Source organism: Neophocaena asiaeorientalis, unplaced genomic scaffold (assembly GCF_003031525.2).
Source record: "Neophocaena asiaeorientalis asiaeorientalis breed wild unplaced genomic scaffold, Neophocaena_asiaeorientalis_V1.1 scaffold118, whole genome shotgun sequence".
Taxonomy (NCBI): domain Eukaryota; kingdom Metazoa; phylum Chordata; class Mammalia; order Artiodactyla; family Phocoenidae; genus Neophocaena; species Neophocaena asiaeorientalis.
In genome coordinates this window covers 4,747,664-4,760,076 of record NW_020175528.1, presented here as the reverse complement: position 1 = coordinate 4,760,076, position 12,413 = coordinate 4,747,664, and the positions used below count along the sequence as shown (strand labels likewise).

Here is a 12,413-nt window from a genome sequence, read left to right as displayed (position 1 = left end):
ACCCATTTATGATAAAAACTCTCCAGAAAGTGGGCATAGAGGGAACCTACCTCAACAAATAAAGGCCATATACGACAAACCCACAGCAAACATCATTTTCAATAGTGAAAACCTGAAAGCATTTCCTCTAAGATCAGGAACAAGACAAGGATGTCCACTCTCACCGCTATTATTCAACATAGCATTATTCAACATACTCCTAGCCACTGCAATCAGAGAAGAAAAAAGAAATAAAAGGCATACAAATTGGAAAAGAAGAAGTAAAACTATCACTGTTTACAGATGACATGTTTACTATATGATCCAGCAATTCCACTACTGGGCATACACCCAGAGAAAACCACAATTCAAAAAGACACATGCACCCCAATATTCATTGCAGCACTATTTACAATAGCCAGGTCATGGAAGCAACCTAAATGCCCATCGACAGATGAATGGATAAAGAAGATGTGGTCCGTATATACAATGGAATATTACTTAGCCATAAAAAGGAACGAAATTGGGTCATTTGTTGAGACATGGATGGATCTAGAGACTGTCATACAGAGTGAAGTAAGCCAGAAAGAGAAAAACAAATATCATATATTAACGCATATATGTGGAACCTAGAAAAAGGGTACAGATGAACTGGTTTGCAGGGCAGAAATAGAGACACAGATGTAGAGAACAAACATATGGACACCAAGGGGGGAAAGCGGTGGGGGGGTTGTGGTGGTGGTGTGATGAATTGGGTGATTGGGATTGACATGTATACACTGATTTGTATAAAACTGATGACTAATAAGGACCTGCTGTATAAGAAAATAAATAAAATAAAATTCAAAAATTAAAAAAAAAGTTTACCTCACTAAAAATAAATATATTCCTTTTGAAAATCCAAAAAGGGGAAGGGAGGAGTTATCCAGTGAAATGTAGTAGAAATGAGAGACGATGTTTAAAAGCCCATAGAGAATGAACTTGAGGACATGGGGAGGGGGAGTGGTAAGCTGGGACAAAGTGAGAGAGTGGCATGGACATATATACACTACCAAACGTAAAATAGATAGCTAGTGGGAAGCAGCCGCATAGCACAGGGAGATCAGCTCCGTGCTTTGTGACCACCTAGAGGGGTGGGATAGGGAGGGTGCGAGGGAGGGAGATGCAAGAGGGAAGAGATATGGGAACATATATATATGTATAATTGATTCACTTTTTTATAAAGCAGAAACTAACACACCATTGTAAAGCAATTATACTCCAATAAAGTTGCTAAAAAATCTATTTGAAAATAAATATAAACTTATAGCTATAGTCCCAAAGAAATAGTGACTCAAGGAATAAAAGTATATGTTTCATTGTGCTTAATAAGTATATTAACATTTCAGTGATCCTGCAAATAAAATATAGTAACCTGTTAGAATGCTTAAATTCTTGTGACTGACATCCCATGCTTTATAAATTCATATATATCAACGAATAATGTAGAATATTCCCTTGAATTAAGTTACTAGTCTATAATGGTTTGGAATAAGAAATTAATATGACTCTCAAAACTGAAGTATCAAAGTTTATCAATGTTTCATGAATATTTCTCCTCTAATAAATATATTTCTAAGGGCTAAATCTACTACTGGCATTAGTGTTGTACACCCGTAGAAATCTGAGCAATTGACAGTGTCATGTACTAATCTGTAAAATAAAATTAATGTTTTAAGATGGTATCGTGCAGCCCAGTTTGCAAAGAGTTCTTCTGAGTTGCTTTACAATATTCTGCTAAGGAAGCACTGGTCATGAAGAATGCACTAAACAGTGTTATTTATTTCAGTGCAGAAGAACTCAAGTTTTTCTGTTTCTTAACATTGCGGTTTGTATAACCAGAAGGATGTATGAAATAAGTTCTGCCTCTTGATCTGTAAGAGAAAACTTTTAAGTGTTGATTTCTTTGATACATGTAAAAGATTGAGAATTAGCTGTACCTGAAGTAGTTAATCATACAAAAGGACTATTTCAATATATAAAGGGTTAACGTTCTGTGTAGGAAGCCAAAAATCAAGTACTAATGGTCAGGACCAAAGCTAAATGAACTTTCGCTGGGCATGAGGATGAACTTGAAACACTTGCAGTTGTTCTGATTCATTGTGATCAAAGTCTTTGCTCTATTCTGTCCTTGAAAATGTTTTCTTAATTTCTAAGTTTTTCTCTTAGCCCGAAACAGTATTAGAGAGCGTAACAACTTCTCAACAAATGTATGATGAATAAACTAATAACACAAACTAAATGGAATAGCAGATAGGGGAGAGTGAAAGAGGGGTCCCATAGTGTGTCTCTGGAAGAATGGTGGTGCCACAGAAAGAAACCACTGGCTTGAGGAGTGGAGATGCTGTAGAGGGTAACAAATTCTTGAAGAATGTCTTCTCACAGAATCAAGCAGTAAGTCCTGAAATTCGAGACCTAAGCCCTGCCCTCGGAGACAATATTGGCTTGGCCAAAAAGTTTGTTCGGGTTTTTCCATAAGATGATACAGAAAACCCAAACAAACTTTTTGGCCAATGCAACATATCAACAGAATATCCTTTCCTAGTGTTGTCAGGCTGAGAATATCCCGGAGAATTTTTGTCTGTGTCATCAGATGTTTCAGCATCAGAGTCAGGAAATCAACTTCGCTGGCAGATCTTTTTCAGAGCTCAGTTTAAACAAAGTTCCTGACGGCGAGTGCATTAAAACTGAGATAATGAAATGAACATGAATCATCAACCAACCAAGGGAGTAAAGAGGTGGACTGGCTTAAGTTCTAATTTAAGGATGTGTCTTTTACACGTGCCCATTATTGTTAAAGCCCCGTCCAAACTGATCATTCATCTATGAGGATGCTGCTCAGACTGGAGGAGAGAAGTGCGGGCAACATTGTCCCCAAAATAAAAATATCCTTTTCCTGAAAATTTTGCTGTAGGAAATTCCTACTTATTAAAATAGCTAAATTAAATATTTTCACATGAAACAACTGCGTCCCCCTCGCTAACCTCCAGCTCATCATATTACTGCCCTATTTCCTAAAAGAAAGAAACCTTCGATTGTGAATTATCAAAGAACTCTGGAGTTTGCATATTACTGACCCACAAACACATGCATCAGAAGCCATGGCTGTGCTCACTTCACATTCCTTCGTGAGTCTGTGCTATACACACTCTCAACTTTATTGCGTGGTATTATACGGTGGTAGAAATTTTGGGGAGCTATATAAAAAAATTCTTCCCAGAATCCGCTAGAGACAGTTTTTTTTTTTTTTTTTTTTTTTTCTTTTCCAGCTCAGAAATTTGTATTTGGGCAAATTTCAGTTTGGATATTTTCAGCTTGTCAAAGATAATGATTTCATCCTTTAAGCTCTAAGCTCATTTTCTCTTTTAAGTAATGAGGATATCGATTTTCTTTTGGAAAAGAACAAGCAAACTGAGGAAACTTCTTATGGTCCTTCCAAACTGATAACTACTCCCCCACAGAGATGCCAGCTTCTGTCTTCTTTGAGCAAAGAGCTTACCTATTCTGGCACTGATTTTTCTCATTTGAAAAGCTGTATCATTGGAATAAAATGGCATTTCTCAAGATAGGTCTGTGGGCTTCCCTGGTGGCGCAGTGGTTGGGAGTCCCCCTGCCGATGCAGGGAACACGGGTTCGTGCCCTGGTCCGGGAAGATCCCACGTGCCGCAGAGCGGTTGGGCCCGTGAGCCATGGCCGCTGAGCCTGCGCGTCCGGAGCCTGTGCTCCGCAACGGGAGAGGCTACAGCAGTGAGAGGCCCGTGTACCGCAAAAAAAAAAAAAGATAGGTCTGTGGATTCTAGTCCTGTTTGGTGTAGAAAAACCTACTGCACTGTCAGATTTTTTTAAAAAGATGTTGTCACTTATAAGACCTATGTTACAGAGGACAAAGGGGACCGTTTTTCACCCAAACGTTGGAGACTCCACACTCCAGTTCCTCATCACATCAAAACCAGGATTCCTTATGCATATGAACCCTGTCAAATCTCTGCCCCATGGTCAGCAGAGAGGAGGGCCCTCAGCTCTCAGCAGCAAAGGTGAGGTTGGACTATGTAATCATAAATCAACAAATTACAAAAGGCTATTTAGAAAGGGTTCTGCTAAGATACAGATGAAAGAGGCCACAGTATTTACACAGTAAAATATTAATCAGTAAGTTTTGTTATCAGTAAAGAGGTAACAGGGCGTTTCTAGAAGCCAATAATCTCTTTGTTAGTTCAGATTTTAATGTTTTGAATATGGGACATGAAGTTCTGTTGATTTTGGAGGCATTTATCTCTTTAGTGATTCTTTAAGTATAAAGGGCCCAAGTTCAAAGAATTCTGGTAAACAGGCCTCCTACCCTCGGAGAGTGTACATGAACAAACTGAAGGCTCTCCGTAAGCTGTTTAACTGTGTTTCCCAAACATGTTTAACCACAACATGTACTTGCATCACGTGGAAATAATCTCCTTAGAACAGTCTTTGGGAAACACTGACCTCAAATAATTTCCAAATCCTGATATATATTCTGAAAAGAGGCTAAACCTCAGTAGGTATTGATTTCTAGCCTTCCAGACTAGTGAAAAAATAACAACAGTGTTTCAATGGTTCCTTGTTGTTTTCAGATTCCTTCTCTCAAATATGTTTTAACTGATCTTTACAATTCCATGAAATGGGTTTTATTTTAAAATGACACCAGGAAGCCACAACACTCAAGAGACTCCTGCACTTGGTTTCAGTGGAAAATCACCTGACCTCACAATAATCGTCATAAACTGCTCAGTTTGCAAGATCTTTTCTGGCTAAAGCCACGCCATGCTTCCATGTCCCTAAGATGTCAATTCCTTGAAAGTTGCTGGCCCAAATTCCCCATGCTTCCCACACAGCCCTATGCAGTAACTACCTTTATGCTCCAAATGACTCCTACTTCCCTCACTCTCTCAAGATTTGGAGAAGTGCTATATTATGGAAATAACACTAGTTAGACACTCCTGGGTTCCAGTCCTTACCCTGTAAGTCATCAACCTGAAGACCTTGCAAGTTACTGTTTTTTAGTTTTCTTTTTTTTTACATTATTTTATATTGGAGTATAGATGACTATGTTGTGTTTCAGTTGTACAGCAAGCTGGTTCAGTTAGCTATACATATACATATATCCATTCTTTTTCAGATTCTTTTCCCATATAGGTTATTACAGAGTATTGAATAGAGTTCCCCATGCTACACAGTAGGTCCTTGTTGATACAAGTTACTTTTTGCAATTTCATTTACTCCTCTTGAAAAGAGAATGATGACATCTATACTTTCCAGGGACAACAGCGTCTTGATCTAGAATAGAGACCTTCGATAGAACTGATATTCCCTTGACCTCTTCCCCACTCTCATTTTCCTACACCATCAACAGAATTGCAAACAGCTAAAAATGAAGATTACATTGATATTTATTGCTGCAAAACTGTTACCTTGAGAAAACAATGGTTAATAGAGTAAGGAGAAGAGCCATCTCAGCACCATCATTACCCACAGCCCTCCTGCAAAATGTAACCTTCACTATAGGACAAAAGCATGTTCCAAGACTGCGAACTACAGTGACTACAATGGGGTAGAGGGCTTTACAATGGACTCCCATTTCTCAGGCAGGAAAGGCCTTCTGACTATACTTAGAATGGAGTGCAGAAGTGAAGAAAGAAAAGGCCAAACATTCATACCACTTCTTCAGTGAAACCCAGTAGCACTGCATGGGTGTATTTTGAAAAATAAAAGGTATTCTTTTTCTTCCTTCCTTCCTTTCTTTCTTTCTTTTTTTCTTTCTCTGTTTCTCTCTCTTGTTTTTTCATTCACTCATTCATAAAATATTTATTGACCACTTACCAGGAGTCAGAGGAATAAAGGAAATTGTGATTTTTCCATCTTCAGCCCTCAGTTACTGCAGTCCTGGGGTTGTCTTCTGTGTCCCAGGAAGCTGTGGGGTGGCCAGCACCAAAGTGAACAGTAGCTCATGGTGGCACTAGAAGAGCAGAGGAACATATGAACTGGAATGGATATGAGTCAACCTCCCTTTCTACTAAAAAAGCCAAATCCTCTCCCCAAAAGAGGGGTTTGCTAACTCAAATGGATTTTTAAAGAATAGGTCTGGGGTGATTAATTTTTTATGAGAGATTGCAGAAAGACTCATCTACTATGCATTATTTAGCAAAGCATGGCCACATTTTAAAAATGATTATTGGATACATATTGCTCATAAAAAATAAACTATTGTTTTAGGAGAGTTATGTGGTATAGCATTGAATATTGGGTGTCAGACAAGTGGAACTATCTGTATTTTTACTTCCAACTTATTTGTCACCAAAGCCAATTCTGAAATAAAAGAGCTATGGTTGTTTCTTTTGATGTTGCATAGAAGGAACTTTCCCCCAAATTACAGGTGGCCTAGTGTGTAGGCAGTGCAGTCATGAGTGTTTTAGTTAATGTATGGTTTGTTTTGCAAAGACTTTTGCACATTTAAAAGAAATGTTCATGAATTTCCAAATGCTATGTTTGCTGTAGCAAGACATTTAGAGTAATCATTACCTCCAGCTGTGATTTCCATCTTCCCCACCACTGCTCCCTGTGTGTGCTTCTTTTATATTTGACAGACTTTCTGCATTTTTAGCCACCCTGACAATAATTGTGTAGTTGGTGAGCAGCAACCATTAAGTTTAGGTACATTTGGTTCCTACTTAGTCCCAGTTATATGATCACGAAGCACTTCAAGAAGTAAAACAAAATCAAGCATTGTGACAATATAAAGCCGAGAATTTAAATGAAACAAGGAAAAGAAGTGATTCTGAGTGAAGTACAAGATAAAACACATCTTTTATGGGGTTCTTTTTTAATGTAATAAGTTACCTTAGAACAAATTATTTGAAAATAACTTATGAAATTACCATCAGAACACGTATCTATAAGCTATAGGAAAGATTTCATGAGATTTTTAAATCTTCTGAATCTTTTCCTTTCTTAAATATTAAAACATTAACCTTTTTTCAGGCGGCGGGGAAGATGGCAGACATTCAGGTGGAGAGTACCTACCAAAAGCAATCGACCATCTTTCAAAATAAGAAGAGGGTTCTGCTTGGAGAAACTGGCAAGGAGAAGCTCCCGCATAACAACGGGAACATTGGTCTGGGCTTCAAGACACCGAAGGAGGCCATCGAGGGCACCTACAATGACAAGAAATGCCCTTTTACTGGTAATGTTGCCATCCAAGGGTGGATCCTGTCTGGCGTGATGACCAAGGTAAAGATGCAGAGAACCCTTGTCATCCTCTAAGACTACCTCCACTGCATCCGAAAGTACAACCGCTTCGAGAAGCGCCACAGAAACGTATCCGTGCATCCTTCCCCCTGCTTCAGGGACGTCCAGATCGGTGACACTGTCACAGTGGGTGAGTGCCCTCCCCTAAGCAAGACGGTGTGCTTCAATGTGCTCCAGGTGACCAAAGCTGCTGGCACCAAGAAGGAGTTCCAGGAGTTCTGAGACTGGACCCCTGCCCACTGCCCCAAACAAAGTAAAGTTTTTTTTCCCAGTCAAACAAAACAAAACAAAACAAAAACATGTTAGCAATATTGTCTCAAAATAGAGTTACTATCCAGTAACTCCACAAATGGGTTTTCTTTTTTTTTCTCTGTAGGATCTCAGAGTGCATATTATCTCATTTTAAGACTCCATTCAATGTGTTCTTTATAATAGGTTGTTTAAGAATAAAACACAATTAATGTAGAATTGCATCTAAATTATATTCTACTTGAAATGAGCAAATAAAGTCAGAAGATTGACATATTAAAACTGTATAGCAATATTTTCAGCAGGCATATTGTATGTGTGTGTGTATACACATTTATGTGTGTGTATATACATATATACACATATATACATATATATTTAATTTTTTTAGCTGACATTTTTGGGATCTAGACATAGGTAATCGAGCTAGACATAGCTGATTCTAGTAAGAGTTATTTCCTTACTTTTCCCTGCATTTTTTTGGTAGAAATATTTTAATGGAAACTCAATAAGAAAAACAACAGGTAGTATCTTTTAATTCATCAAATTCCAAATGAACTTAAGAGTTGTGAGAATGCATATGATGTATACACACAAAGATTTTTCTTCCAAAAACATTAGACCTACTTTTCAAGTGTCAAATGAGATGGCAGATCTAGGTTATTTCTCAACTCCCTAAGTTAGGAATTTGGAATTTGTGAATTAAAAAATACTTCCTTTTGTTTTTCTTATTAAAAGTTTCCATTAAGTTACTTCTACAAAAATGCAGTGAAAAGTAAGGAAACAATTATTACTAGGATCAGCTCCCAAAACTGTAAGCTCAAAAGAAGTCTGGCTCCATTATATAGCTCTAGGTTACATATAATTCAGATGTCAATCAGATAGAGTCAAAAAACACATATACATATTTTATTATTAGATATTAATTACAAAAACACAGCTTTGGAAAAAAGGAGGATGGAAAATAAAAAAAGATTACCTTCATATCTCAGCAGTTAAAAATCGTGGAGAAATTTCATGGGAACAAATGTGCTCTTGAATTGTATATTTCTATTAACAGGAGAATATATATTTTTTGAAGTTTGGGATTAGGAGATAGTCCAGAGCACAAAATGGAGAGAAGCTGCTTCCTTTGCCATATTAGGATTGTATAGGAAGCACCTGAACTTGGCAATGACTCTTTGCAATTAAGTGACATAAGAAAATACATTATCCGGTCAAGATTTTGCAACATTTTTGAGAAATCTGAGCCCGTTGTACCAAAATTCTCATTATTTACCAGGCACCTTTCCAACCATAATACAGCAGAATTTTCTTCTTCTGAGCTCCTTCTCAATGGCTACAGAGAATTGGCTGAATAGAAAATGATGGGAGAAGTCAAAATGAGATCAGAACTGAGCAATAGTTATTGAACCATTTTTTAATGGGAGCCAACATGATCCATGAAAATTTTATCCTTAACCCATAATGATGATGTCTTCATATCAACCATCTCTATCATCCTTTATTATATTTATATGTACTTGTAACTTTCTAGAATTTAATTATGGTTGACCTGTGCTCCCTTTTAGACATGAGGAGTTCCATTTTCTTGTTGGTCCCATTACCTTTTTATTGTGATCTCATTTTTATGAGTAAATCCCTCACAGGCAACAGTCACAATTCAAAGCACTGTACATTAAACTCTTATCTCCTATAGTTATAATGCTGTGAGTAGGTAATTCACTCTTGGAAACCTGCCTTACACCAAAAAATACTAAAACTGATTAGAGAGAGAAAACAAACATGAATAGAGAGAAAATAGTTAGAAATATGTTTTATAAACATGTTTTAAATATATAAAATCAACCAAAGTACAATGAAATCTAGCCTCAAAATGCTTTCTTTTTTTTTCTTTTTAAATATCTCTACAGTAAATATCACTTATTTTCTTACTCCAACGTACATTCAAAATTTAGAACTATCCATCTTTAAATTTCTGTTGCTGATTTCTATTACTTATATACATAAAACCCACAGAAAATCTCTGAATGTTAATACTGCAGAATTCGTTTCTCTAAGGCCCTTTGTATTGGTAAGAGGGAGTGGGTCAGCAGAATTCACTGAGAGGCAGGTTGTGAACATTACTTGGGAGACAGTTATAATAAACAGCCCTCAAAATGAACATCCACAAGTCAAACAGCCTCAACTCTGTACATGCAGTTTTAAAATATACTTCATGGTCCACCGGGTTCTATTTCAGAACTGCTCAGATGATATTTATGGACAGGACTTCAAAACTTCAAAAATGTTAAATTTCTCCAAAATGTATGTATGGAGTCCAAGGAGGGCTCCACTCAATACGAGTTAGGAGATAGGAGTCCCTACGTTTCTCACTGTGGTCCCTGGGATTGCTTCACCCAGCTATTCCAGGAGCACGTCCTTGAAGGAGAGCCATCACCAGCTGGGCTGAAGGACATCCTGATCTCTTCAGGTTCACTAGCAGGCAGGAAAAAGGAAGCAAGAGGCAAGATTAGGGCCACATACCCTGCTCTAGCCTGTTGATATTCTCTTGAGCCTTTGATGTGCACAGAGGAGACCTGTATCCCTCACCCCTTATTTTACTGATGAGCACATTCCGATTCATTCTGGGGCAAGGAATTCCCATTTGAAACCAAGCATTCAATCATAGTCTAGAATTAAAATGACATCCAACCCCACCTTGGAAAAATAAGTGTTCAAGTCAGGGAGAGACACGTACTCAGTAACAAACTTGGTTCCACTCAAATTTCTCTCTAGTCTCTCAGAAAAGTAGCAGTGCCATTTTCTGAGGGTTGCAATGATTTTGTCACTTATGCGTTTTAATTTTTCCATAACATTTTATTAGAGAAGTTTTAAATTTGTTCTTTTCCCAACAGAAAACAAGCAGCTATATTGTCTAAATATAAACTTACATAAAATGTCTTTATTTAAAGCTTAGTATTTAATAATCCAAATGGAGGGAAGGGGCACTAAAAACATATACCTGCATAATATATATTTTGTTTCCTTCAATTTCAGAAAGGAAACTCTTACTTTCAAAGAAGTACCACAGACCATGAGCAGTATCTTGTAGGTCAAATCTCTTAACAAGGCTTTTAGAGAAATAATGGATCAAAATGCTGTGTCTTATCAGTAAAACATACTTCATGGTAAACTCAGAAAGAAAGCATTGAGTGGAACAGATGTATGCTCTTTAAGGACCATTTATAATACCAATCCTATTAAAAATAATAATGTAGCTTCTCTCTCTTTATAATATTTTGATCCTTCCTTTTGCGACACATAATACTTTACATGAAAATCCATTTCCAGGACAATCCTATTGGGCTACTGTACTACAGTAAACTCTAATCTCTGGAAGAGAGGGAAACTGTGATAAAGGATAACAATGTCTACCTTTTAAATATGGGTTGCTGTTTTCTTTTGCATTTAGTAAAGGAAAAGAAGGAATAAAGGGGGCACCATTCAAAAGATTTATTGCCATGCTAAAGAAAAGACTAAAAATAAGAATAATCCTTCTAAGTAGGAGATCAAACCTACCAAGCCCAGCATAGGGAAAGCTGATGTCATTGTATTCAACTGAATAAATGAATTCTGAACATGAATATGGATTATAATGAAAGATGACATTATAGTCTTAAGAAAAAACTTTTCAATCTAAGGCAGACAGTTCGTAAAAATCAGCGTGTATGTGTATATTCACACAGTGTAATATTATTCAAAAAATTTACATGTAATTTTATAGCTTCCTCCTACACACATTCATAGGGCACAGATGATTAAGGACTCATGTTGATAGAACAACTGTTACAAACAATGGTAAGTACGGTTTTCTACTTCCCCACCATCTCTCGAATCCCAACTCTTCTAAAAGGGAAAAACAGAGACAAAACCATTTCTAGAAAACAGGGCCTGGGGGAAATCTTACTCTACATGCCTCCCTCTTTGTCTCAATCATTCATTCAGCAAATACGTATTGATTGTACACTGTGTACCAGCTAGGGTTAGGGCTATAATAATGAGAATAATAGAGTTTCTTCCTTCAAGGAAATTATTATCTAGGGGGAAGAGAAATCTATAGACTATTACAATACAGCACACAAAATTCTCCCCTCTGAATACTGTATTTTGTGATAACAGGTCAAAATCCTGAGAGTGACTGGAATTAGAAAAGACAAAACAGGTCTGCATTCAGAAGGGGAGATGGAGTTGGCATAGATGCTGTAAATTCATGTATCTTTTTACATCAGGAGATGAAAAAATATATTTCATGAGCGCCTGACTCTCTGGGCCCTCTCCCCACTCCTGCATTCTTCATATCTGTCCCCCATATTCTTCCAAACATAGGCTCCAAGACAGGTGCCCTCATTTTTTGTGTCCTACAGATAGTTTTCCAAAAACAAGCAGATAAAAACATTCTGAGAAAAATTCAATTGAGTACAGCATGCCTGCAAGACCGTGTCTCCTGGAGACTCCCAGTCTCCAAAAACCAGTATCATCGTCTATTAAAACAGAAGTTTCATCTGAGACATTAGGATAGATATCAGATACCCAGGCAAGATACAAGACAAAGAAATTTTCGAAGGAAACTGTCAAGTAAAATATAAAGTTAAAGATGTACTTTAGGGCTTCCCTGGTGGCGCAGTGGTTGAGAGTCCGTCTGCCGATGCAGGGGACATGGGTTCGTGCCCCGCTCCGGGAAGATCCCACATGCCGCGGAGCGGCTGGGCCCCCGGAGCCTGTGCTCCGCAATGGGAGAGGCCACAATAGTGAGAGGCCCACGTACCACAAAAAAAAAAAAAAAAAAAAAAAAAAATAACTTTATTTAATACAAAATAAAAAAAAAAAAA

At 37.5% G+C, this 12,413-nt stretch overlaps 1 pseudogene; it reads left to right on the top strand.

Moving 5' to 3' along the window:
* The first annotated feature begins 7,038 nt into the window (after positions 1 to 7,038).
* On the top strand, positions 7,039 to 7,515 carry LOC112415937 (40S ribosomal protein S11-like; annotated as a pseudogene).
* Positions 7,516 to 12,413: the final 4,898 nt, after the last annotated feature.